At 36.7% G+C, this 27,906-nt stretch overlaps 1 protein-coding gene across 5 annotated transcripts in view; it reads right to left on the bottom strand.

Moving 5' to 3' along the window:
- LOC140518404 (protocadherin alpha-8-like) overlaps positions 1-27,906 on the bottom strand; it is a 184,215-nt gene that overhangs the window by 109,246 nt on the left and 47,063 nt on the right. The window lies entirely within an intron of this gene.

Here is a 27,906-nt window from a genome sequence, read left to right as displayed (position 1 = left end):
AATTGCTTCACTTCTCTGGATTAGCTGGATTTTTAGAGTTCAAAGAACTTAGCTTTTAAAAAAAAAATGCTTCTCCCTCAAAATTTACGGCCACATATATAATCTATATCAAATTTCTTGCCTTCTCAATGGCGGGGCAGAGGAGAGAGTTTAAAACTCAAAATTTAAAAATGTTAAAAAAAAATTTTACATGTAAAAAAATAAAAATTAAATGATTAAAAATAAAAACATGCATAACCAACAAAAAAACTGCTACAAAGATCCCACATTATTTATGACTCCTCATTACATGGATTCAGACACAACACTGAGATACTCATGTTACCAGAAACCTCACCATCACATCCCAAGAAGCCCTAAAAAAACACAGCCAGTCTTAAACACAATTATTACTTCTACTCTGCCCCCACCCTTTTTGTGTTCTGAAGTGACCAGTGACTCCTATGAAGTCCAATTGTTCTTTTATTTGTAAACTATATACCTTGAGAATCATGAGTCACTTCAGACTATAAAAGCTGATATTAAGAGACAGGAGCAATATAAGTTTTTCATTTTATAATCGTGTTCTCTTTAAGGATAACTCCTTTAATGGTTAAACTAATTGTTGTACATAAATGTAATGAAATATTATTGTATCTTATGGAGAATACAGAGAAGCAGAAGAAGACTATGACCCCACGCAAAGTAAAGTAAGCAAAACCAGGAAAACAATAGACAGAATGACAAATGTAAATGAAAAAAGGAACACCAACCAAAAAATCAAAACCAAACCCTAAGGAATTATAATGATCAAATGACCCCAAAGAAGGGGAAAGAAAATACTCCTCCCTTCCTTCATTGCAGAGGTGGGGGATGGTATGAGTCACTTGATGTGTTGGTTAATTTTGCTAAACTAATCTTCTTTCTTTATTACTCTTTTTATTATAGCTGACTCTGGGAAGTAGAGAGGAAAGGATATATTTGGGCATGATAGAAAACAAAAGGATCTAAATAATAAATACAACAAATAACATATCTATTATATTATTTTATTTTATTATATACACATAATAAAATAAAATAAATGAATATGATAAATATAAAATAAGAAACATTTTAAAAGATTTATTTCCCTTCTGAATTTTCTCCTCTCCCTTGGCTTATGAGATGCATTCTCTCCTGTTTTTTTTCCTGTAGTATAGTATAGCTAGCTGATAAAGTGCCGAACTTAGAATGAGAAATAGAGTTCAAATTTCACCTCAAATACTTACTAGCTCTGTGACCCCTAGATAAGTCGATTTTTTTTCTCTGAGCCTCTGATTCCTCTTCATTCATGGGGATAATAATAGAATCTATTTCACAGACTCGTTCTGGGGATTTGGTGAGATCATGTATAAAAGACATTTTACAAACCCTAAAGTCCCATATAAATGTCAGATATTATTATTACCTTTAGCAATGTGTCTTCTCTGTCTCCTTTCCTGACTTCTAACCTCCCTGGTTCCTTAAAATGATAGTTCTACAAGGATTTGTCCTTAGACCTCTTCTTTCTTCCCTCTACACCAGCTTAACATAGGATTCTTAATATGAGATGCATGAACTTTTAAAAAATATTTTGGTAGCTATTTCAATGTAACTGCTTCACCTTGTAATCCTGTGTATTTTACTTTATTCACTTAAAAATATTATTCCGAGGAAGGGGCCTCCAGACAGTCAATGGGACCCACAACTCGAAAAAATGTTAAGAACTCTTGCTCCATACTCTTTGTTTTGGCAATCTCATCATATCACTTCACAGGTTTTAATGATCACCTCTATGCAGAGGACTCATATATTACCTACCTTCTGGGCTCCAAGTGTATACCTTCATTCTTCCATCATTTCATTGGTTAATTGAAAAGGATCTTATATTTAGAGTAAAATTGTTAAGTTAGTTAATGTTTCTAGATGACAAAAATATTTACCTTGATTATCACCATTTCGTACAAATATTTTTCTGATGTAAAAGTTACCACAACGAAAGCCAAAAGAACCCACAAATCTGTCCTCCTTTCCAAGTACATAAGCATGTCAGTCAATGTATAAAATGCAAAAAAAAAAAAAAGGAGGGTGGTGGAAGATTATGAACAATTTCACCTATGGAATAATAAAAAGCAATGAGAGCAAAAACTAGCCTACAGGAAGTTTAGCAAAAACCCACGTGAGTCACAAAGCTTTAAGCACTTTCAAAGATGTAATAGGCAGGAGGACAAGTAGACAGTAGATACAACATATCTGTCAATGCTTCTATACCAATTTATCTTAATAGCTAATGATGATGGCATTACCACATTTGAACCCAGCTACTTCAATTCACCACATACTACATAAGGAAGGTAAAATGACACTGATAGGGAAATTGAGACTAGATAGATCCAATAAAGCACGTATGAGAAAATATGTACTTGAAGCAACATAATCTTGAAAGTCCCAAGGAATTATCTTGTAAAATATATTAGGGAAGAGAAGGTACAGAAAGAATGCATAATATTGCCCAAAAAGATGGTAGAGATGCAATCAACAATCACCCAACTGCACTCCTAATTTCTTGTGTTTATAAAAAAAATTAGAATTACCTTTAAACTGTGCAAGTATCTTACATGAGAACATAAAAAGACATACAACAGATCACATATTAAGCAGCCTCCCAGTTGACAAAAAGATGCAAAGACTATATAGTCATGAACATGCCAAATCTGAGTCTTGAAAGTTGGATTTGAAACCCAGCTGTACCAACTACTATTGGGATGGTGCCTTGGAGGGTTCACTTTGCCTCTCAGAGTTTCAGTTCCCTAATCTCTGAAAGGATGACACTGGACTACATGACTTCAAAGACATGTTTTGGCTCTAAATATTTGATCTTATGATCTCACTGTGTTTATTTTTGTTGACTTGGTTCAAAAAAAACCATGCAGATTTAAAGACTTCCCTCCAACAGTCTCTTGCATAAGTTAAGACTACCCAAGATTCTTTGATAAATGTAACTACACACGTAACTTTTCTCAGTGCTTTGGATTTTGCATGCCATGTGTGTTCACAAGTGTCATGGTGTTTACAGGATCTAAATGGAAGAGGAATTTCCTCATAGATGGTGGAGTTCTTTAGATGTTCCTACTTGTGGACAATATTACAGTGAGGATATCAAGTCCCATAAGATTACTAGGTATACTCAAAGATATCCATTATAGCTCATAAGAAATCAGTCTAACAATCCACACAGGAAAAATGAAATGGACAAAAAGTCCTTGTGTTCAATTATGGCATGCTTGCTGCAACCTTAGGCAGATGCCACAGAAGGATGATGAAATGGACCCAGAAGTGAACAAGAGGTAATGGTGGGGAGAGGGGCTACATTAAAGATATAAAATTGTATGGTGCTTTCAATGATTTTGGGAAGTTCCCTGAGACAAAAACTCATCTTTTCAATGCAAACACTCTTCCTATGATGACGTATAATTGCAAATCATAAGACATCAAAATACCCAAAGAATCAAAGTTGTGAGTGGCTCAGAAATACAATAGAGAAGTATATCATGCATGTAAATAGGCTGCAATACACTTTCAATGATTAGACCTACCTTTAAGTAGCACAAAATATGGCAAAGAGATAAGGACTTAGGGAGCTCTGTGAGCATGAGCCGAGTAGCAAGCATGAGCCTAGACAACTCTAGTATAGGCCTTGTATTTGATAAATGTAAAAATATCTACAGGAAAACCTACTGAACATCACCTAGATCCTCTTTGGAAGATCCATGAGAGATGGATAAGAGAAATAAAGGATATGATGGATTTCAATCTGCACTGACAGAAGAAATACACCAATGAAATTACAGTCTATGAAGTATTTGTGTATAATTCAATCAGAATTTATTAAGGGTTTACTAGGTGCAAGGCACTGTGATAGACACTGGGGAGATAAATACACAAATGAAGTAATCCCTTCTCTCAAAGAAAATTACAGATGGAAGGACCATCTAATCCAAATCCATTTTATAGATGAGTAAATGAGGTCCAATAAGGGTCACAAGGATGATAAGTGCCAGGAAGGATATTAATCTGGATCCTCTGGCTCCAGAACCAATTCTTTTTCCATCTCAAAATAAGGTTTCATAAAAAGGAGTCTGTTTCCAGAAAAGCATGCATAGAAGAGGGAAAGATCTGTTCCTCCAGACAGGATTGATGTTTATGTGTGTGAACATGCACATATGTGGGAGTGCATGATTGTGTTTACACAAGCTGGTATGGTAGCCTCTTTCTCCTTCCCTGAGCCAGTTGAAACCAAGCAGACAGAAAGTGCATGCTTAGCTGGAAAGCCCATATCTCTCTCTATAAAAGCTTTGGGAGAAGTTCAGTGCTCCAGCCATCAGCCTTCCAATTAGAAGGGAGAGGATACAAGTTCTGGGAGAGTGCAAAATGAAGAAAATAAAATAAATGAGCAGGATAATGCCAGAGTACCGTATATCATTATCAACAATAACAAAAGGCATATGGCAAATGGAATAAAGTGCTCATTGCAACTTCCCTCATCCCAAGCAATAGTCATAACCTTTACCAAAGCAGACTATTATAGCTATATCTTTTGGTGAACAGGAACACTAAAGGTGTTAAGCACTTACTAACACCTATTATGCAAATTCAAAATCATTAGGCATTTGTGAAGAGTTGCTTTTAAAAGTCTGCAAGAGCAACTTAAGTTGGAAGCTCTTTACTATTCAGTATTGATTTTCCATTGAAAATTTATATAGTATAGTTAAAATGACATTACTTCATACATTATCAATGTAGAAAGTTTCCCCAATGTAAAAAATACATGCATACCCCCTAGTGGAATGGATTATATATCCATAATGTATGTTGTTTATATAATGCAAAATCAACTTGTTGGAGGAGAGACATAATAATGCTATTAATCTGACATTTATATAGTGTTTTATTGTTACAAAATATTTTACATAAATAGTCCCACTTTGTATATATTATTTGATGATCAGTAAGAAAGTGGATCTGAGAAGAGATTTTGGATTTCTATACCATGATTTCAGTTATGGAAATGATGATTTAATGAACAGAATGGAATGCCTCTAACATGAGTTAATAAAAACAAATTTTCTAGGTGTTGCAAATCTAATTTTAAAAATTTTAAACTGAAAATTAAGTGGGAGGGTTTTTTTTGACTGTCTCTACATATTCACCAAGCTAGATGTCCTTGAGATTAGTCATTATATAAGAAAAATAGCATAGAGTCTAAAAAATTCACAGCAGACAAAATTCAAGAAATGACACATCAAATTTTTAAAAATATAGACTGTAATGTCTACATACAAATGCACAAAAAATTTAGTGACAAGAAAGGTGAATTAGAGATCTTAATTCAAGGTGATAAAAAAAACACATAGGTATCAATCACTGATACTTGGCAACTGGCAAAATGAGACCAATCAGTAGAATATGACTACATAAGGGTATGTTTTATTCAAAGAGAATCAAATAAGTAAAAGTAAAATGGCAGAGTAATTATGTGTATATATGTGTGTGCATGTATGTATATATGGATGGATGGATGGATGGATGGATGGATGGATGGATGGATGGATGGATGGATGGATGGACAGATGGATGGATGGATGAATGGATGGATAGATGGATGGATGGAGAAATAAATACACATATACATAATACATATATATATATATACATATATATATATATATATATATTCTACACTCTAGCAACAAAGATCTTTTCTTCCAAATGGCATGCCATTTCCTTACTCCAAGCCTTTTCACTGGCTGTCTCCTATGTTTGGAATGTTCTCCCTCCTCATCTCCACCTCCTGGATTCCCTAGCTTCATTTAAGACTTGACTCAAATCCTACCTTTTGGAAGAGGCCTTTTCTGATCTTGGTTGCCTCTACTTCTAGTGCCTTTCCTCTGAAGTTATTTCCCATTTACTCTGTGTATGCACATACCTGTGAGACTATGCATATATACATATATACACATATATATGTGTGGCATGTATATATCTGCTTGAATGTAGTCTCCTCCACAAGACATGGATCATGATATCATTGGTCCTTTTGAAAACCAAAAGATGAGCAACAGGACAATAACAGAACTGCCTGAGGACAGGGATCATGTTTTTTGCCTTTCTTCATCTCCAATTCAATGAACATTTATTAAGCAGCTATTATGTGCAAAGCCCCGTCTTAAGTGCTGGGAATGCAAATTTTTAAGAACAGAAAGATAGCCCCCACTCTCCAGGAGTTTACAATCTAATGGAGGAAGCCACCATATAAAAGGAAGCTAGAATGTAGGGCAGGGCCACCAAGGAGGACTGTGCATGGGCACATCATGTTCTGTAGAGTTGAAACCAAGCAGAGAGGCAGATGGAAAGTGCCTAGTTCACTGGAAAGTCCATGCTCTATACATAAAAGCTTTGGGAGAAGTTCAGTGCTTCAGCCACCAGCCTTCCAATTAGAGGGGAGAGGAGGCTTAGAGAGATGGGAAGTTGTTGAGTATCCAAAGCTGAGTGGAAAGCATGATGGCAGATTTCAGATCAACTTATCCTGAGTGGAGTATTATGTAGCAAATATCTGGTCCACAATAAGTACATAATAAATGTTTGCTGTCTGCCTGACTTAAACTCCCTCTCCAGAGTTACCAAGGATCTTCTAGTTGTAAAATCTAATAGCCTTTTCTCAATTTTAATCCTCTTTGATCTCCCTGTAATTTTTGACATTGTTGATCACCTCCTAGATACTCTGTCCTCTAAGTTTTTGTGATGGTACTCTCTCTTGGTGCTCCTATCCATCCAACTGCTCCTTCTCAGCCTCCTTTACTCATGTCATGCCCTCTAACCATGGGTATCCCCCAAGATTCCACCTTGGGCCACCTCTTCTTTTCACTGTATACTGTCCCTTCAGTTGCCTTGAGTTCAATTCTCTGTGCAGATAATTCCTAAACCTATACATCATATCCAAACCTAATCTAATATAAATTCAATCTCTTACTGCCTCTTGACATCTCAAACTAGATGCCCAATAGTCATATCAAGTTCAACATGTACAAAACAAAACTCATCTTTCCCCCCAAACCTCCCCCCACTTCTGAAATTCCCTGTTATCGAGAGGGGTACTGCTATCCTCCCATTCACCCTGGCCCACAACTTGAGTATCATTCTCATCTTCTCAATATCACTCCTCCCTGACCCATAATCTTGTTTCTTCCTTCACAACATCTCATGGAATTCTCCTTTTCTCCACCCATACAGCCACAACTCTAGTTCAGGCTCTTATCATGACTTGCCTGGACAACTGCAACAGACTTCTAATTGCACTTCTTGCTTCATATTTCTCTCACTCTATTCTATCCCCCACTAGCTCTGTCTGGGACTAAAAAAGCTCCTCATAACCTGGCTTTCCTACCTTTCCAGAGTTCTTACACCTGCCAAATTACACCTTACTCCCTTCCCCTCCATGATCCTGGCCTGACTGTATTTCCTTGAATAGGATGCTCTATCACCTGTCTCTTTCAGTGCCTTTTCTCTATCTGTCCCCTATGCCTGAAATGCTCTGCCTCTTCCCTCTGTCTCTTAGTTTCTCCAGATTGCTTCAAGATTCAGCTCAATTCCGACCTTATACAGAATGCATTTTCTGGTCCCTTGCAGATTTTAGTGTCTTTTCACCTTTTATATTACTTTCATCTACATTAGACATATATATATATATATCATCTACTAGTTATTTACATATTGCACTGTAATATAGGCTGTTTGAGGATTGGAGTTGGGGGTGTTTTACCCTTTTTTATATCCCCAACTCTAAGCACAGTGACTGACACTATTGCATGGATAATAAATGCTTGTTAACCAATAGAATGAAGGAAAAATAAAAATGATACTTTAGTGAAAATATACTAACCACTTGGACAGAAAGAGAAAATGAAGGAGTTCAGGAAACCAATCAGAAGCCTGGAATAAATATGCAATATAGTAATGATACAGGATTTTTATTTTTCCCATATCTGTTACTAATCTCTTTCTCTCTCTCTCTCTCTCTCTCTCTCTCTCTCTCTCTCTCTCTCTCTCTCTCTCTTTTTCTCTCTCTCTCTCTCTCTCTCTCTCTCTCTCTCTCTCTCTCTCTCTCTTTCTCTCTCTCTCTTTCTCCTTCCCTTCAAAATAAAAAAGTAGAGCAACTAATAATTGCTTAACTTGTCTAAATAATCATTTCATCCTTCAAGAGGTGGAAGAAGAAGCAAGGTTAAATGTTTTTTATGGATAAGATTCTCACCAATAGGGTGAACCTAGCTACTAAAGTATGATCTAATCTAATACAGAGAAAAGACCACTGAGTATGTGTCTCAGTTTTTAACCCTACCTCTGAATCACCCCTTGTACAACCTTGGACAAATCACTTCACCCCTCTGGACCACAAGTTCCACATTTATAAACAAGACGAGATGGCCTTGAGATTCCTTCCAGCTCTTCATCTGTAATGGGAGCATAGTAGGAAAGTGACTACTCCATATCAGAATATCGGTAGAGAAGAATAAAGTCAACATGTAACCTAACATTTAAGAAAAGCATATTTGGGGGTGGAGCCAAGATGGCGGAGTAGAAAGATGCACATACACATAGCTCTGAACCCACAACCCACAGAACGGCTAGAGGGGACCAACCCACGGTGAATTCTGCACCCAGAGGCCACAGAATATTGGAGCGAGGGAGATTTCTGTTCCGGAGAGACCTGCAAACCTCTCGCGGGGGGTCCTTCGCGCTGTGGACTGGGCACCGGGACTGGGAGCTGAGTGCAGCCCGGCAGCGGCTGCGACACCGTGAGGAAAAGATCCGAATGGGCTACGGGGACGAGATATCCTGCAGCCACGAGGGTCCCTCCACCCACAGAGGGACCTGCAAACCTCTCGCGGAGGGTCTGTCGCGCTTCCGACGCGGACAGATCCGAGCAGGCTTTAGGGACGGGATTTCCAGCGGCGGCACAAGCCCCTCCACCCACAGGTGAGGGTCGGTGAGAGAGTCTCTTTGGCTGGTCGAGAGGGGAGTTGGGTGCCCCCATGGCTCGCCCCCCCCCCCCCCCCCGCCCCGAGATAGAAGCTGAGAGGCGGCTACAGACAGGGGCTCCCCAAGCGGGCGGGAGCCTGGATCCATTGTGGAAGGTCTGTGCATAAACCCCCTGAGGGAACTGGGCCTGAGAGGCGGCCCTGCCCCCACCTGACCATCTGAACTTAATTCTCACACTGAATAGCAGCCCTGCCCCCACCCAAAGCCCTAAGGCAGGAAGCAGCATTTGAATCTCAGTCCCCAAATGCTGGCTGGGAGGACCAGGAGGTGAGGTGGGTGTGAGGAGAATATTCAGAGGTCAAGCCACTGGCTGGGGAGAATGCCAAGAAAAGGGAAAAGAAATAAAACTATTGAAGGGTACTTTCTCGGAGAAAAGACACCTCCTCCCTTCCTTTCTGATGAGGAAGAACAATGCTTACCATCAGGCAAAGACACAGAAATCAAGGATTCTGTGTCCCAGCCCACCCAATGGGCTCAGGCCATGGAAGAACTCAAAAAGAATTTTGAAAATCAAGTTAGAGAGGTGGAGGAAAAACTGGGAAGAGAAATGAGAGGGATGAAAGAGAAGCATGAAAAGCAGATCAGCTCCCTGCTAAAGGAGAACCAAAAAAATGTTGAAGAAATTAACACCTTGAAAACTAGCCTAACTCAATTGGCAAAAGAGGTTCAAAAGGCCAATGAGGAGAAGAATGCTTTCAAAAGCAGAATTAGCCAAATGGAAAAGGAGATTCAAAAGCTCACTGAAGAAAATAGATCTTTCAAAACTGGAATGGTACAGATGGACACTAAGGACTTTACGAGAAAGACAGATATCACAGAACATAGCGTGAAGATTCGAAAAATGGAAGATAATGTGAAATATCTTATTGGAAAAACAACTGACCTGGAAAATAGAATCAGGAGAGACAATGTAAAAATTCTGGGACTACCTGAAAACCATGATCAAGAGAAGAGCCTAGACATCATCTTCCATGAAATTATCAAGGAAAACTGCCCTGAGATTCTAGAACCAGAGGGCAAAATAAATATTCAAGGAATCCGCAGAACACCACATGAAAGAGATCCAAAAAGAGAAACTCCTAGGAACATTGTGGCCAAATTCCAGAACTCCCAGGTGAAAGAGAAAATATTGCAAGCAGCTAGAAAGAAAGAATTCAAGTATTGTGGAAATACAATCAGGATAACACAAGATCTAGCACCCTCTACATTAAGGGATCGAAGGGAATGGAATACGATATTCCAGAAGTCAAAGGAACTAGGACTAAAACCAAGAATCACCTACCCAGCAAAACTGACTATAATACTTCAGGAGAAAAAATGGTCTTTCAATGAAATAGAGGATTTTCAAATTTTCTTGATGAGAAGACCAGAGCTAAAAAGAAAATTTGACTTTCTAACACAAGAATGAAGAGAACCATGAAAAGGTGAACAGCAATGAGAAGTCATAAGGGACTTACTAAAGTTGAACTGTTTACATTCCTACATGGAAAGACAATATTTGTAACTCTTGAAACATTTCAGTATCTGGGTACTGGGTGGGAGTACACACACACACACATGCACACACACACACATACATAGAGACAGAGTGCACAGAGTGAATTGAAGAGGATGGGATCATATCTTAAAAAAAAAATGAAATCAAGCAGTGAGAGAGAAATATTGGGAGGAGAAAGGGAGAAGTTGAATGGGGCAAATTATCTCTCATAAAAGAGGCAAGCAAAAGACTTATTAGTGGAGGGATAAAGAGGGGAGGCAAGAGAAAAACATGAGGTCTACTCTCATCACATTCCACTAAAGGAAAGAATAAAATGCACACTCATTTTGATAGGAAAACCTATCTCATAATACAGGAGAGTGGGGGACAGGGGCACAAGCAGGGTGGGGGGAGGATGGAGGGGAGGGCATGGGGAGGAGAATGCAATCCGAGGTCGACACTCATGGGGAGGGAAAGGATCATAAGAGAACAGAAGTAATGGGGGTCAGGATAGGATGGAGGGAAATATAATTAGTCCTATACAACACAACTAGTATGGAAATCATTTGCAAAACTACACAGATTTGGCCTATATTGAATTGCTTGCCTTCCAAAGGGAAGGGGTGGGGAGGGAGGGAGCTAAAGAAGTTGGAACTCAAAGTGTTAGGATCAAAAGTAATGTTCTTACCACTGGGAAATAAGAAATACAGGGTAAGGGGTCAAGAAAGCTATCTGGCCCTACAGGACAAAAGAGAAGACGGAGACAAGGGCAGGGAGGAAGGATAGAGGAGAGAGCAGATTGGTCACAAGGGCAATTAGAATGCTTGGGTTTGGGGGGGGAGGGGATAAAAGGGGAGAAAATTTGTAACCCAAAATTTTGTGAAAATAAATGTTAAAAGTTAAATTTAAAAAAATTTAAAAAAAAAAAAAGAAAAGAAAAGCATATTTGAAAAGGCTCAGAGAAATGGTAGGCAGGATTCTACACCCTGAAATTCTTTTGGGGAAGTCAAATTGGAACAACTGGGAAGAATTTTATATAAAATAACAATGGCACAAAGAAAATAATCTTCTACAATAAAGAAATGCAACAAGTAGATTTGAGAATTTATTCAGTCTGAGCTCTGTCCTGATCTCCAGTTTCATATCTCCAACTGTATATTAGCCTGCATGTCCTATACATATCTTAGACTTAATTTGTCTGGAACTAAACTCATTTTTTCACCCAAACCATTCCCCCTTCCTAACTTTCTTATTATTGTCAAAGGCACCACTATCCTCCCAGGCCCCCAGGCTTACAACCTAGACTCCTCACATTCTTGAATCCTCACTTTCTCTCACCATCGACTCCCGTATCCAATCTGTTGCCAAGAGCTATAGATTTTACATTCTTAACGTCTTTCAAACATGACCCTTTCTCTTCTCTGATACCACCTCCATCCTCATGCAGGTACTTTATCGCACTGTTGGTAAAGCTGTGCACTACTCCAATCATTCTGGAAAGAATTTTAGAACTATGCCCAAAAAGCTATGAAACTGTGCAGACCTGTCCTTTGACCCAGCAATATCACTAGTAGGTCTACATGCCAAAGAAATCAAAGAAAGAGAAAAGGACTCATAGTACAAAAATATTTATAGTAACTCTCTTTCGGTGGTAAAGATTGGAAACTGAGCGATTGCCCAACAGTGGAAGAATATCTGGATGAACAGTTAAGGTATATAAATGTTACTCAATAGTAGTGTGCTATAAGAAAGTATGATGGTGATGGTTTCAAAAAAATCTTAGAAGACTTGTATGAACTAATGCAAAGTGGAGTAAGCAGAACCAGAACAATATATACAGTAACAGCAACAAATAATATAAATATTGTATATAAATATAAAAATATAAGTAAAGATAATCCACTTTGAAAGATTTAGGAATTCTAACCAACAAAATGACCAACCATAGTTCCAAAGGACTCATGATAAAATGTAACATCTACCACCATATAGAAAGCTGGTGGATTCAGACTGCACATTGAAGCTTATTTTCTTTTTTCCTTTCTTTTCTTTGTTTCTTTCCTTAGACATGGTCTAATGTGGAGATTTGTTTTGCATGACTATATATAGTTGTAATGGCTTTTGTTTTTCTTGACTTTTCAATGAGTAAAGGACAGGACGGAGGAAGGGAGAGAATTCAGGACTGAAAACAAAATAAAATTGAATTTTAATTTAATTTAATTTAGAAAATCTTAGCAAACAAGTGAACATCTTCAAAACAATGGCAAGCACAAGATTCAGAAATCCAATTATAGAACAGGAATTATTGGAGTAAAATCAGGAAAGCAAAATCAAAAGAGGAGTTCATTCCATTCAAACAATTAATCTGGAAGACAGGGTTTGAAGAAGGAAAGAAGGAACAAAGGAATAAAGAAAAGAAGAGAGGGAGAAAGGAAAGAATCAATTTGTTTAACTGCCTAGTATGTGCCAGGCACAGTGCTAGGCACACTACAACTATTATCTCCTTTGATCTTGATAACAACCCTTGGAGGTAGGTTCTATTATTATCCCCATTTTACACTTGAGGAAACTGAAGCACCGAGAAAGGCTTGTTTAAAGTCTCACAATAAGTATTTGAGGCCAAATTTGAATTCAAAACCAGTTGATAGGAGGCCCAGCACTCTATCCAGAGCTCCACAAAAATAACCATGAAAGAATAAAAAGCTTAGACATCATATTTCAGAAAAATCATAAAAGAAAATTGCCTACAACTACTGGAATCAGAGGAGAATGTATAAAATTAATGAATTCAAAGGATTCCACAACAAGCGAACCCAAAAAATATAGTATCCAAACTATAAAATTCTAAACTAAAAAAAAAGAAAATATTATACATGGCTCATAGAGACAGAAAACATCTCAAATAACTCCTAGCAGAATCACAGCATCACTCATCAGCAACAAAGAAGAAAGGAAAAAATTAAAATACTAAATACATATCCCAAAGCAAAGTACCTAATACACAAAGATAGTGTCTTTCAAAGCTGAAAATAATACTACAGGAGGAAAAATACCTTAGGCAGAATTGACTTTTCCATTTATTCCTTTTGAGAAAAAAAAACAGATGAGCAATCTTTGAAATTTAAAAATAGCAGACAAAAAAAACTTAAGAAAGGCAAATAAGTGTGAATAATTTGAAAAAGTTGGATAATGATTCAGTGCTTGCAAGCAGAGAAGGGATCAGAAAACTGTTTTTTTTTTAGAGTCTCATATAGTTTAAGAGTCATTGAAGATACAAAAAGAGAAAAGCTTCAGTGTTTTAAAAAATTGTCCAGGTTGGAAAGAAGGAAAGGATATTATATTTCTTAACTTTTGGGTGCCATAGGTGAAGAGTATTTCAAACACAGAGCTGAGGTAGGGAGAAGAGGGATTCTAAGTAACCAAACTCTGATTTAGGCCAGGCAAGAAAACATAGTTTAACTCCCTAAAACCTATATTGTAGTAGTCCAATAAAGTATAATGAGCAGGGACTAGACTGGGATAGGGAAGATGAAGAGCAGAGGGAGCCAGAAGGTGGAATGAAGAAGCTGATGGCCTCAAACAAAACAATTATTGAAGATCTGAGAAGGAAGAGGAGGAGGCAAACAACAAGACCAAGAAGAATGAGGAGCAGGAGAAGGGGAAAGAGGGGAAGGAGAAGAAGGAGGAGGGCAAGATTCTGTGACATCTGAGCTGGATTGGAAGAGGAGGAGAAATAGAGAAGACTGAGGATCAAAGTGTTTCAAACAATACAAATTCCAGGATTTCTTTCTAGAAGAACAGTAACACAGTACCAGAACGTAAATAAATGCATGGTAAAAAAAAAAAAAAGCAAACTTCACAATAAACATGCCCACAAAATAGAGGTTCTCAAAATGTATTAAAAATAACTAACAACTTTTGTACACAAGAAATAAATACACATAATATAAAGATCATATACAAAGACTAAAAATGGGTTAGAATGGAATTCATTATGTCATAGTCAAATCCAAAATATCAAAAATGGCAGTTGCGATCTTCGACCAGAAAACCTCTAAAAAACAAAAACAAGGCAGTATCATCAGAGCTCTACAGGAAAATCTCATTATGCTTAAGGACACCATGAATAATCAATATTAACTATGTGTATCAAATGACAAAATATTTATGCACTTTCAAAAGAAGCTGATTTTTTCAAAACTAGAACTTAAGGCAACTTATTTATTATGTTATTGTTATAAGTAACTTGACTGCTTCTTTCGGATAAACAAATCTAATAGAAATATTATAGGATCATAGATTTAGAGTTGAAAGCTATCTTTGAAAGAGTAGTTTAATCCCCTAATTTTAGTTATGACAGTTCCAATACCCAAATAAGTTAAATGATCTATGTAAATTCATACAGGTAGTAAGTAGCAAGGTTGAAGTTGGCAGCTACGTCCTCTGAATTCAAAGCCTACTAGCATTAATAAATAAGAAATAAATTAAAATATAAATATAACATTAGAAAAAATGAGATATGATTGATTTTAGATGGTTACAGAATAGAAATCTTAAGGAGTGTACCTATTTTGGGTGTCCCATGGCACCTTTAAAAAATTTGCATACAAATGAGTACATAAAGAACTTCTACATAAATACAGAATATATACTAAATACATTTTAATAAATACTAAATATATGTTTTACAGACCATATGACAATACAAATTGAAATTAATAAGAAAAATATGAACAAAACAGATTTAAGTGGAGACTAAATGATACATTGTTATGACTGGGTCAAAGAAAAATTATAGAAAAACAAATAATTATGTAGAGAAAAACTATAATAGATAATATGACATTTATGAGATGTTTTTAAAGCAGTTTTAAAGGAAAATGACATTTTTTCAACACATTAATGAAGAAAGAATAACAATGACTTGAGCATATAACTTTTAAAATCTAAGGGAAAAAAGTTAATAATTCCAATAAACAGAGGAAGTGTTGCACGGTAGATGTAGAACTGACCTTGGAACTAGAAAGACCTGAATTTAAGCTCTCTTACACACACCCTTTGTGTGACATTGGGCAAATCATTTAATCTATCAGTGCTCTAATCAACTCTCTAAGAACATAGGTTGTAGAGAAGATGTAAACCCAAACAGAGGAAGTTTCTTATGCCAATGAAATCATAAATCCAGTCCCTATCATTAGTCTAGCACAAACAAGCCTGAGTATGCATTTTGAAATAAAGAGATTTTGAAAATTGAAAAGAAAAAAGACTATTTAGCAAACAAAATCCATGTTATCTTGTATAGTCATTTAAATTCTTTGGACCTCAATTTCCTTATATATAAAACTAGAGGGTTCAACTAGACAATCTCAAGGAATCATTCTAACCCTAAATCTATGATGCTATACTGTTGCTGTTTGAGTTGTTTAAATCTGAAAGACACAATCTGAAGATTTTTTTCAAAACCACGAAAATGTATAAACTCACAGGTAATTGAATGAAAGAAAAAGTTTGAGGAAAACTAAAATCAATTTTAAAATGAGGATAAATTCAAAACAAAAAAGGAGGAAAAAGAAATAAGGAAAATTATCAGAACTTGCTATATATGCTTAGACAAACAAAACTGAAAACAAATGAATTGCATGAATATTTGCAAAAATATGAAATATTCAAATTGGCAAACCTTGTAGTAAAGAATTTATATAGAAATCACAGAGAAAGAAATCAAGAAGAATAAATAAATAAAATCCCAAGTTGAAAAATACTTGATAATATGAATTTTCAAGGAAATTCTATCAAATATTTAAGTGACAAATAAGTGCTCAATTAAACAAACTATTCTCAAAAACAGAGAAAGAAGACAACTTATGAAATTCCTGATGTTAAACAAAAGTGATCCCTATATTCAAACCAATGATAAAGCAGAGGAAGAAAATTATAAATATGCTTCATTAATGGGTATTAATTCAAAATCTGATTAAAGTGTCTATTCAAGAAAAGACTAAAATTTTTTCTTGAATTAACAAAAAGAATACATTAACATATACTAGGAATTTAACGATTATTGAACATCATGAAAACTGAAAACATAGTCATTAATAACTAAATTATTAAAATTAGATGGTTAGATAATATTCATCATTCCTTCATATGAAAGACACTTTAAAAGCATCGGAATATATACTTTTGCTTGATATAATTTTAAAAACTAAGTGATAAATTCAACATTACTTCTCTGTGCTTCCTTGCTGATTTCCTTCTCTTCTGTGTACTTTTTTTAAAAAGTTTTATTGACTGTGGGTTTTTTCTTCTTTTTTTTTTTTTTTTTGGCATTGCTATTTCTGGATCTTCTCCCTCCACCACCAAATTTCCCTCCCCCAATTACACAAAAAAAAAAAAAAAAGGAAAAAATGTCTTGTAAAAAAATAAGCATAGCCACACAAAACAAAATCACTAAGTAGTCATGTTGAAAAATGTAGGTCCCTTTATACACCTTGAGTCCACCATCTTTGTGTACTATGTATATACCGTGCTCCACCATTACCCTCTCAAATCATCGTTGATTATTGCTATGATCAGAGTTTCTAAATCTTTCATGTTATTTTTTTTTTACTATGTTGTTGCAGTTGCATAAAATGTTTTGCTGCTTCTGTTCACTTGATTCTTGTAAAGTTCATCAAAATCATCCCAGGATTCTCTGAAGACACCTTCCATTACTTCATATGAAGTAATATGCAGCTCGTATGCAATAATATTCTATTATAAATATATACTACGATTTGCTTAGACATTCCTCAACTGATTAGAACCCCCTTAGCTTCCAGTTTTTTGCTTTCCTTTTTTTCTTTTTAATATTCCTTCAGTAACTCCTCTCTCAAGGTAAAGTTGGTTTTTCTTTTGACCATTCACTCTCTGGTGTTATCTTTCGTCTTAACCCTTTCTTCTCCTTCCTACTTCCATGTTGGATTGGATACACTTCTGCATGAAACTGTGTCTGTGTGTGTATCCAGCTTCAATGACAATGAGATTCTTTTGATACCAGTTTGTCCTACTCCTTCCTACGAGTCTGTATCATCTTCGAGCATTCCAATTTCAAGAAATAGTAAGTTCTACACTCTTCTTCCTTTTAAATTATTACCTTTTGCTTTCCTTTTGTTTTTCTGCTTAAAAATATCTAAAAGGAATTGATCCACATCAAGTCCTGTCTTAATTTAATATCCAAAGTGAAGACATTAAGATTCCGAAATGATACTTGTTTCTTCCCTTTCCCCCCTTAGAATGTTAGTTCATCACCGTGATATTGCACCTTCCAATTGTACGAAGAATTTACTTTTCTTGGTTTCTCTTGACTCAAGTTCAAAGTTCCTACTTAGCTCTTGTCTTTTAATCAGGAATACTTGAAAGCCCTCTATTCCAGTAAAGGACCATTTTTTTTCCTTGTATACTCAGCATTACACGATGTTATTCTTGACTGTAAACCTACTCCTTTAGCCGTTTGGAATTTTTTTTATTGCAAGTCTTCATATTGTGTATGGTAGAAGTTACAAGGTTTTTCTCATCCTAATTGTGATTGTTTGATACTTGAACACTTTCTGGCTGCTTGTACTATTTTTTCTTTGAACAAGAAGCTCTGAATTTTGACTTTCTGGGACTTTTCCTTTGGGCTTTATTTCAGGAAGTGATTGGTGAATGCTTCCTATTTTCATATTGCCCTCTAGCTGAAATAGATCTGGCAGTTTTTATTTAGAATTCTTGAAATAGCTTTTTTTAAATCAAGATTTTCAAACACTCTGATTGTTCCAAAATTATCTCTCCTTGTCCCATTTCCTAGGACAGTTATTATTGATAGAAAATATCACACATTTTCTTCTATTTTTTTTAATCTTTTGATTTTGTGCTATTTCTTATTGTATCATGGATTCATTGATTTCTGTTTGGTCCAATAAAGTTTCTTAGGGAGTCTGTTACTTGGGTAATGTTTGCCACTTTCTCTTTTAACCTTTATATTTGCCTTACAATTCTTTCATCTAGAGGTTTTACTTCATTTATTAACTCATGCTTCATGAATTCTAGGTGACTATGTATTCTTTAAGTCATGTTGTATTCTAGATATACGTTTCCTTCTGGAAAATTTATTTTTTATTTTTCTCTGCTTAAAGTTGTTGTATGGTTTCTCTCATCTTCTAGATTGATTTTTTTATATCTCTGGTTCAATAATAATCTTTATGGTGCTTGATGTCTTCTTCTGTTTATTTATCTCTCCATATTTAGTTCTTGAATTGGGACTTTGTGCATAGGTCCTGCTTGGTTTCAACCTGGGTCATCTGGATCCTTACACCTTCCAGAATTTGTCCACAATAAGAGCACTGGTCCTTTCATATTCAGAGTGTTGGATCTTCAGAGTCTTCTATATCTTCTCAAGAGAGAGTGCTATGTATCTCAGAACCCCTGGTCTTGGAGTGCCTTGTTGCTGATATGACACTAGGTGCTGCTACCCTCAGTCACTTCCAAGGTCCATGATGTGAGTTTTTTACTTCCCTGGGTCTTTATTATAGGAGTCCTCCAATATTTTTGCCTCTAGATATGGAATTGTGCAAGTGATAGGTATCTCTTTTTCTTGTCACAGTGGAAGACTTCTGTCTTGTTTACCTGTGTTGGCACTGCTTTTTTTGATGTGTCCTTTCTCTGACTTCCTGGGGATTCCTGGCTGGTTTTTGGGAGCAGTTCTAGGATGAAAGAATTCACTTACTCTTGCTTTTTGTGGGATTCTGTAATAGTAATTTAAATGGAAAGAGCTTTCTCATTAATTAATAGGCCCATGTGATCTGCTTAAATCACCTGGAAGCCTAAATCACATGTGGTAGGAGGAGCTTGCTGAAGAGGCAGAACAGAAAGGGTGGAATGGAATTGGGAGGAAGTGAGTGAGTGGGTTCAGGTCAGAGAGGATAGAATGCAGGCCAACTGACACAGTGTGACAGTTGATAGTAAGAAGGCCCTGGCTGAGGGAGGGGAGGTTTGAGAATGACTTTGCCCCCTGCTGTGATCATGTTTCTTAACATGACAGATTTTGCTTTCTGGTTCTGGGATTTGGCTTTCTGGTATTCAAAAAAATGCTTTTCTTCTGTCTTCTATATGGAGAGTCTTTTATACTTGGTGATTGAGAACTATGTTTCCATATTCATAGTCACCACCAGTACTGTGATTGTTGCCTTGGCAATACAGATTCCTTATCATTATTTAGTCTGGTGTTATTTTTAAGGTTTTTTTTTCCTGGAGTAAGTGTTGGAAGCTGAGCTACCTATCTCCAGTCAGACAACCATTTTGGAAGTTTTCTGAGAGTAAAGTTTGAAAGAACATGGAAAATAATAGAGATGCCACAAGCCTCAAGAAATATAAGATAATAGCTAATGGAGACAGTAGAAACCAGTGAGGAGGTTAAATACATGGATGTACTTGTAGACAACAAGGCAAAAATAAGGAGGTAAGGAGAAATTAAAGATTAGCTAGAGAGAAAAATTATACTGGTGACCAAATAACACTGGAAGATGAAGAATACCAAATGGGAGAAGATCAAGAGTGAATGTAGAGGACACTGATGAGAAAAACTGTCTCTTCAAGTATGAAGTAATGTAGGAAAGGTGAGGAATAATGTCAGTGGGTTGTGAGATGCAGAGAGGTTGTCAGATGTGGTGCAGGAGAGAAGCTAGAACTTTCGGCATATAGCTTTGCTTTTCCAGTAAAGTATATATTGAAAGCCTCTTCTGAGAGGGTGGGATGGGTGTAATTAGAGACCTGAGGGGAAAAAAACAGCATTTAGAAGAGGTGTTGTGGAGAGTAGAACAGAGAATCAACTAAGGAAAAGTCAAAGAATTTGGGCAGATATGTGGCACAGTAGATAGAGCCTGGAGTTAGGAAGACCTGAGTTTCAATCTTCTTCAGACACTTACTAGCTGTGACCATGGACAAGCCACTTAATCCTGGTAGGCTCAGTTTTCTCATCTATAAAATGAGTTAGAGAAGGAAATGGCAAGGCTACTGCAATGTCTTTGCCATGAAAACCCCAAATAGGGTCACAAAGAGTTAGATACAACTGAACAACAAGCAAGAGCATTGACTTATTGCAGTAAGTACCCAGTTGTAATTAGATAACATCAATTTGTACTAGGATGAGTCATTATTTAGCAGCATTCTCTGGTTCTATTCAGCAGCAGATGAATAGGTCCAGAAAAGGCAGACATTGGGGCTAATCTAATTTTGCTGTTTGGGGAGATGTGAGTGTTATTAGGATAAGCAAACAAGGGATTCAAGAAAAGAGGTTAGTCAAGAACTGCAGAAATTTAGTTAAGAAGATGAGAAAGATGGTGTGATAGCTACTGTGGATGAGAGCATTTAGTGAGAGCAAGTATATTGCAGCAGAAGAAAAACCAAGAAGTAGGAAAAAGATGAAAATTATAGAGGAGGAAATAATGAAGAAAATTTGCTAGAGATGATGGGATAGAATTGAATTAAAGACACTTGGAGGGGAAAGCTGACCCTGGCATGGGGAAGAGTCCCTACTTCATCAAGAACTCAGAGATACCATATCCTCTTTTCTCACTGTCTTCTTACCCAAGCATTTAAATGAAACTCATCTCTCCAAAGTTACCAATTATCTAATTGCCAAATTGAGTGGCCTTCTCTTCATCTTCAACCTTCTTGATCTCTCTGTATAATTTATATTGTTGTCCATGATCCCCTCCCTATACTCAGCTCACTGACTTTTACAACACTGATCTCTCTTTGTTCTCCTGTCTTTTCGTCTCTTCCTGCTCAGACTCCTTTGCCATATCTTCATCCATATCATGCCACTTAACTATGGGTGTACTCAAAAGACTCTTTTTTAGATTGTGTTCTCTAATCACTCATTAGCTGATCTCATTATCTTCCATTGATTCAATTATCATTTTTGCATATGAGTTCTATAGCTATATAATCAAAAGTAAGTCTCTCTTCTCACCACTAACTGCCTATTAGACATTTTGAGCTGACTATTCCATAGACATCCTAAACTCAACATGTCCAAAGCAGAACTTCCTTTCTTTACCACCTGCCCACACACATTCATTTACTTTTCTTCTGAACTTCCCCATTACTCTCAATGTCACCACAATCTTCCTGTCATGAAGGTTCACAAATTTGGTTTCATCCTTTACTCATCTTTCTCTTACCCTACATATTCAGTCTACCAAATCTTGTTTCTATCTCCACATCTTTCTTTTAAGTCTATTTCTTTCCATTTATATAGTCAGTATATCAGGTCAGCTCCTCATCATGGCTTTCCTGTAGCATTGCAATAATCTCCTAACTAGCCTTTCTACTTCCAGTCTCTCCCCACTCTAAACATCCATCCTCCATACAGCTGCTGAAGTGGTTTTCCTAAAGTGCAATTTTGATAATTCACACACTTAGTCAATAGATCCCAGTGTCTTTCTATCATTGCTGTTTTCCTTTGTCCTTCATTTTTGAAGAACACCAATGACATCACAGAGTAATGTCTCACTTGCTCATGAATTAGATTTAAGTGAATCAGAACTGCACAAAGTTGTCAGTCTTACTCTCTCTTCCAGAATCAACAAAGTTCAGTAGAAAGACAAAAGTTAAGATAATTGTTGATGGTCTGGGATGCAGTGCATGACCCTGATGTCTTTAATGTCTGACCAAGGTCTAAGCACTGCACAGCCCCTGCTTCAAGTCACCTTCATGGCAGTTGTAACAAGTTATTCTCATCTGCCCATTCCACTGGGGGGAAGTCTTCACATGGTTTGGGTAAACATCCCCCTAACTCACCAATGGGATTTGAAGCCTGTTGGTTACCCTTAACATAGTTTAGCCCATTTTCGAGACTGTTTTACCCAGCTGTGGTTACTGTACATGCTACAGTTTCTTGGAGCCACATGTGAGAGTTGAGTGACCAGTAGGTGACCAGTGATACAAATATAAACTCCTCTGGCACTTAAAGCTTTTGATAACCTAACCTCTTCCTATCTTTCCACTCTTCTTATACAATCTTTCTGGCCTGTTTATTGTTCCTCACACAGCACTCCATGCCTAGCACTGACTGTCCCCTGTGGCTGGAATACCCTTCCATCTCACTTCTTTATCTTAGACTTTCTGGATTCCTTCAGGACTTAGCTCACATGCCACCTTCTTCAGGAGAGCTTCCTCATTCCCCACAGATGCTATTGCCTTTCCCTCAAAACTTAACTAGTTTCTACTTTGTGTGTGTGTGTGTATGTGTGTGTGTGTGTGTACACATACATATACATATATATGTATACATAGTTAGAGTTATACTTCTCCCATTTAAATGTAAGCTCCTTGAGGTCAGAGACAGTTTTTATTTTTTCTATTTCTAGCATTTATCAGAGAGTTTGGCTTACAGAAAGGAAAAATCCTCTGTTAAATTCTTCTTTATTGACTAAATGATTGATTAAGTCTCCATGATTCTATGAACCTGAAAACAATTCTATGGGGCATTATTGCTTGCATTATGCCCATTTTACAAACAAGGAAACTGAGTGGTAAATTAACCATCATACCATTTTGGTGAAGAAGAGCAGTGTTCTGACTGCATTTAAAGGGATTCTTCCCTTACACACACAGACCTAACCATTTAGATATGGTTCTATTCTAGATCTTCAAGTAGAGCTAAAAAGGACACAGGCAAACAGGCTGCTGGCTAGCATGAGTGCAAGTGTTTGTGATTTTGTTTAAGAGAGCCTGCTTGTGATTTGTTTAATGGAGCTGGTTTGTGGGAAGCCTAACAGGAGGAAGGCTTGGGGATGGTGTTGTCCTCTGCATTGTTATCATGTATATAGATTTTTGTTACCCTGATGGATTTGGCTTTCTGATGTTTGAATAAATGTTTTGGATCTGTCTTTCATGTGGAGAGTCTGTTGTATTTCTCAATTCAGAAATGTGGATAGATATTCATGGCCACATAGACACTGTGAATATCACATTGGTGCTACATTGAGGTACCTCAAATCATATTGGGCAGTTTTTCCATATTCTTTAATTAATATTTTCTTAAATTTTAATAGTTTAGAGTTTAGCATATAAAATTGCTAAGTGACAGAGAACAGGGAAATGGCCATCATACTGTTATATTTTACAAAGAAGGAAACTGACATGTGACAAGCTCAGAATGCTTGTGACATATCAAAGGTTACGTAGCTAGAAAGAAACAGAAATAAGCCTTGAACCCAGGTCTTCTGAAAACAAAGCCAGTTTTTTTTACACAATATTGTTTTGTCATTACATTATATTGTCTCTCAGCATATGTAATGTAGGACAGTACTTGTGAAAGCAATATTTTTATTTCAACCACAAAACATATTCCAAAGTAAATGAAGAATGTAATCATTTGATTTCCCCTTTTATAAGAAGTATGACATTCCTTTGCTCTGCTCTGTATGTCCATAAAGGACTCCTCCCATGAAACAATTATAAGATAAAACAGAAATGTTAAACATGTAGCCGAAGAGCAACATGAAGCCCACAACAGTCCTGAGTACAACACAAACCAGATTAATACATAATTGGAAAAGACTTAACAAAATAAATATGACTATGACAATACATAGATAATGGTCCTATATGGTTTCCTAAGTCAGTATGTGTGCACAGGGATCCTTATGGTGGCCCCCATTTCTACTTGAGTTTAATGCTACTGAAAGAGGGCATGTAAAAACAAGACAGAAGATTCCCCTTATGCACAGGACCATGTTGAGGTTGAACTGGAGTTGAGAAGGGGATTGTTTTATACCTCCACACACTGTTGCCTATTTTCTAATACTGATCTTTATTTTCTATCAGAAACACCTTCACCATATGAAATTTGAGATATTTTTATAATGAAAATTAGGACATGGGAGGAGATTTAGGCTCAACCGGTATGAAAATGTGTAAGGTATCAAAACATAACTAGCTGAGGAGGAGAGAACGATTAAATTCTACACTGAAAAAGGAAGAAAATACTCATGGTGGGCCTACACTAGATTTTGAGACCTTTAATGGTAGGAAAAGTATCCTTTTTCATCATTTTCTCTCCAGGGCCTAGTAGAGTAACCTGCAAGTAGTAAGTACTTAATGTCTGTTGAATATGAGTCAAACTGGTGAAAGTCATGAGTATTTGCTTTTGAAATGTCAAGAAAAGTATGTTATGTTACCTTAATATAGGTCATACAAATATGCACAGACATTCTTTGCCCCAATCTGCCTACAACTCACCTAACTCAGCAGTTGTGTGTGTCAGAGATGATGAATTCTCTGGCTGTTTTCAGCCTTTTGGTGACCTAGTCTGAAATGACTTTGTGTTTTTGTTTGGCATTAAAAGCACTTTATAACCTGAGCCCTTCCAAATTTTCCAGAATGTTTACATCTTTACCTTCCATGAACTCCACAATCCCACATGCAGTTTCTCAAACAACACTCCATCTCCCATCTGTTTCTTTGACCTGACTATACCATCTGCCTGGAATGTTTTTTTCCTCACATCAACCTTTTAGCTTCCCTGGGTACCTTTAAGACTCAATTCAAATCCTACTTCTTCAAAAGGTCCTTCCTGGTCCTCTGCCACCACCACCCTAATCCCCGCATACTAATACCTTTCCATTTTCCATTACTTTCATCTACTCTGTCTATAGCTTCAATGTACCTAAATATCTATAGGCCATATTCCCTCCCTCCTGGAATATATGCTTCTTAGGGATAGGAATGGTTGTTTGTCCTTTCTTTGTATTAAAAGTTTATAATGGGGTCTAGCACAAACTAAAAAGACACAAAGGCATGCTGACCTCCTGAATGGCAGATAAGGGAAACCCAGAGTGGTCCTTTGGCCCTTTTCCTTAACCCAGGATGGCAGTAGGAGTGCAAAGTACTGTGTCAATTAGAAAAAGAGGCAGCCTCTGGCTTAGCCTCTTTTTTTTTCATTCTCCATATGGCATCATGTAATATAAGGCTTCCAGTGAGAGGGATTTAAAAATGGGGCTTTTAGATGTGACCACCATGGCAACTTCCCTGACATGGCTTCACCTCCTCCTGAAACTGTGGCTGCTTTTTCTGCTTTTGTGTTTGTTCTTTCACCAGTTTATGTGAATGAGAATCTATTTGGAGATGAAAGTGCTCAGGCTGAGAGGTGACCTTGTGAGAAGGAGAGGTCCAGAGGCCCTGAGTCCTTTTGAATGGAGCTGAATAAACTATAAGAGGAAGAGTCCCCAGCAACTCTTAGAGAAGACAAACATTAGCATGGACAGTAATGGGAGTCTGACCATTTGACCAAAAGACATGGAATGAGAGTCGTTTAGATAGAGCAACTGAGATAAAATGTAAAATACTTAATAAACAATTCCACAACTTATTTTAAGACAGTTTTAAATATAAACCAACAGGATGGATAAGAGTGGCTAGTTTTACTGCCTTTTTCATTTGTCTTACTATCAACATCCCCTTGTTGTTAGGAGCAGGCCTGATTCAGGCTGGAACCTGTTAGTTGAGATTCACCATTAGGATTAGCGATATCATAGAAAAGAGATTCAACAAAGATACTCCTGCCTTAGCTTAAATAGATAGATACAACCTCATCTCTGTATGGAAATGGCTGGTCAGTAGGGTATTCTGTGGTGTCTCACTGTCTGGAGAAATCCACCATGTTGGAAGGACTCTGACTTTATGAAAAGATTTTTATTCTCTCCAATGACAAAGATGACACATCAATATGACCAGAGGCTATCGGGAAGTTTCTAAAAGGGAACCTTGAGCTTTGACTTCTAGGCAAATCAAATCCCAAGGATATCTTTACCACTGTTCAAAGAATAATTAATTTATGTTGCAAAGCAAGGGAGGAAACCCTAGTAGGTAATGGTCCTAATACATTCATGTTTTTGTCTTTTGTGTTTTACCACTTCTTTTGTATAGAGGAAATATATAGCTGTTTCATACTTGATTCCTATTGTAGGTTGAGTATCATTCTACTCCTTCCTTTTGGAGAAACTTTGCACATGAACCTAAACTTGAACTATAAGTAAATCATCCATGGAGCAACAAAATGGAAGTTTAAGTAGCCAAGCATGTCAGAAAAAGAAGCCTTGACCTCCTCTCAGAGGCTAGACTCCCAATGAGCAATATTCAGTCGATCCTCAAGCTTTGGTCCATAGTAGAGTGAACACCAAGGAAGAAGAAGCCGATCCTTGGCTAGGGAAGTGGTTTCTCAAGATTAGGGCACAACCAACATCAATAAATATCTAAGTTTTTACAACCATATTTGTAATACTAGCAAACCTATAACACATGAGCTAGGTAGAAATGCCCACCCCAACTAAACCCTTTAAACAGTGATATGTATATTAGAAGACATATCTTTGTCTAATATATAGAGATAGGCTTTTCTTTGAGTTTGGTAAGCTTTATGTTAAATAAGAAGAAAGAAATATATCTATCTTACCAGAAGGGAAGAGAAATTGGTTGAAATAAAGTTCATGATTTCAACCTACTGACACCAAAACCCCAAATAAACTCTAAATTATTATCATTGATAATGGCAATACAACACATTTTAACCAAACTAGTTTAGGTGTGTACAAAAAATAATAGTATGCCTAAGTCATCCACTTTCAACAACTCTTTGGTATCTGAGGGAGATGTCATCTGAGCACAATAGGATGTCTTAGATCCTTGAAGTTTTAATAGCTTAAAACTACACTAAGACTTTTAAGTCAGTGTATTTAAGTAACATCTATTAAAATGAAACCACAGTAAGAATGTACAACATAATCCTCTACTAGCATTAATTCTCCTTTACAAAGTTTGATTTCATATTTCATAAGACCTTGATATTTTCAGTGTGAATATTCCTTCCAACAAAGAAGATGGCATGCCCTCCCTACCTTAATGGAGTTTCATTAGTTTCTAAAGTGCTACAAGAGTTCTTTTGGCAATAAGTAATATTTGAAATTACTGCTTTGAGACTCGTTGCTTTTCAGGTCATGGAAATATGGGATATGTATGAGCCTCTTTGTTCTCTCAATCATCTAGACTATGTATAAAGTAGAACTGTTTCTACTAGGTTCCCCCAATTGACCAATAATAGCTCATAGACTGACACAAAAGAGATAGAGAGTATGATGTGAATGCAGTAATCACTTTCAGATCTTGGTCTGAATAGTAAGAGTATCTAAAATTATAGCACTTTGAGCGCTCAAAGAAGGAAGATGATTAAAATTAATATAGTGAAAATATATATTAAATTTAAAGAAAACGGAATCAAGGCAGAGGTCTTCCTATGAAAGAATTCTTTG

This window comes from Notamacropus eugenii, chromosome 1 (assembly GCF_028372415.1).
Source record: "Notamacropus eugenii isolate mMacEug1 chromosome 1, mMacEug1.pri_v2, whole genome shotgun sequence".
NCBI lineage: Eukaryota > Metazoa > Chordata > Mammalia > Diprotodontia > Macropodidae > Notamacropus > Notamacropus eugenii.
This window is presented reverse-complemented; position numbering and strand designations above follow the sequence as displayed.